At 46.6% G+C, this 1,730-nt stretch overlaps 1 pseudogene; it reads right to left on the bottom strand.

Annotated features, from left to right (window-relative positions):
* Positions 1–315: 315 nt before the first annotated feature.
* On the bottom strand, positions 316–1,230 carry LOC104658786 (annotated as a pseudogene).
* Positions 1,231–1,730: the final 500 nt, after the last annotated feature.

Genomic DNA, 1,730 nt, shown 5'->3' with positions numbered 1-1,730 from the left:
GGTAAAGGAATCAGGAAGCCTGGGTTTCAGAACAGCACAAACATTCTTTACCTAATAAGCAATGATTGAAGTTCTTATCTAGGGGAAATGATGAAAAAATAGGTAATGAGATCCCCCATACATCACTGCTGAGATTATTTAGTCCAACTTTAAAGCAGTACAAAATGGCTTCTTGCACACGACAAGGGCAAGCTTTGCACTAATGTTTCTCAAACACCAATTATGTCTCCAGTGCTAGCCCCAATTTAACAGGTTTTTAAAAATGTACCTTTCCCATGTCACAGCGGAGGTAGAGTCCCTAGAATAGAAAGGGCTCTAGAAGCCAGTGGGTGTGAGCACATTCAAGTCAGGCAGTTTGAGCTTATGGGTCCATGGTGGCTGTTTCTTCCCTTCCATCACTAGGATGTTCATCTTGGGCAGCTTCAAGGTTACTGGATCTTCAGCCATTCAGTTGGCCTGGGCATGGATCAATTCCATTGGAGAAGGCTTCTGGGCTCTTGGTAGGCCTGGGTGGCAAAACTTCCAGAATCATACTTCTGAAGGCATCTTGGTCCAAAGAGGCTCCACTTATCTGACAAGTTTCTGTCCTTATCCCCACTTCCAGAATCCATGGTGCTAGGATTTGGGCCAGGTAAGGCTGTGGAAGAACCAGAGGTGAACCAGCCTCTGGGCTTCTGCTTAGGGGAAGAATGAAGAGTGGTGCTTGGAGTGACTGGGCTGATACAGGCTGCCTCTCTTCTTTTGTTATCTGTCCACTCTGTAGCTTTAGTTTGTGCTGTGTTTCTGCCACTGTAAGGTAGTTGGTCTCCTTGGTGGTGAGGCCCCTGTGGGGTATGTAGCCAGCATCTCTCAGCGCTGCCTGTCACCCAAAATGCTGAAATGCTTTCCTGGGTCTGTTTTGTTATCAGATAATTCAAGATGACATGGGTAGCTTAGCCTTCACCACTGGGACTTTGTCCACACTGTCGATGGCCAATGACAGGGTCATGGCTGGGGAGGATAGGCTGGCCTCATCTTGCTCCACCTTGGTGAGGTACTGCTATTGTGCTCTGGAATAACTGGCTTCCAGGGCACAGTGCCCATTTTTGATAGAGGAAGAGTCATGAGCGCAGGGTCCTTGAGGGCATCATCGTAGCTTGATGCCCAACGGTGTATCCTGATGGGCAGGAACGTCTTGCCTAGAGGCCCACTAGCCTCAAGAGCAGGCACTCCTGGTTGTCTTGAAGCCATTGAAAAACTGGGATCCAGGTGCTTTTTCTATCTAGAATTCCAAGCTGCCACCACAGTGAAATGATGTGATGACTAAGCTGATAGATAGATGTTAATGAGAAACATGGTCTAGCTGCTACAAATTAGCAAAACTTCCCAGGAAGTATCCATCCAGAGGTTCTGTTATCCTGCTGCCACCAGGCTGCCTGCAGCCTGGAATTTGGCACTAAAGAGGTTCCGAGGGCCCACGTCTCCTGAGAGGATGTGGTGCAGTCTGGACCCAAGCCATGGTGAGAGCAGCAATGACACGGAAGGTCTCCAGCTCCCACCAGACAACACTGCCCCAATGCTACCTATTGTTAAAGGAAAAGATAATGAACAAAGATGATGCAGTTGTTGGAAGTAGAAGATAAGGGCTTGAAAGGAGTTGTTATAACTATGTGCAATGAAGTAAAATAAAACATTAATAGAAAATATCTAAAGTAAAGGAAGATATAGCTTGCATATATATAGAAATAAAG

Source organism: Rhinopithecus roxellana, chromosome 15 (assembly GCF_007565055.1).
Source record: "Rhinopithecus roxellana isolate Shanxi Qingling chromosome 15, ASM756505v1, whole genome shotgun sequence".
Classification (NCBI taxonomy): domain Eukaryota; kingdom Metazoa; phylum Chordata; class Mammalia; order Primates; family Cercopithecidae; genus Rhinopithecus; species Rhinopithecus roxellana.
Note: the sequence above shows the minus strand (reverse complement) of the source record. Positions and strands in the feature narration are given on the sequence as shown.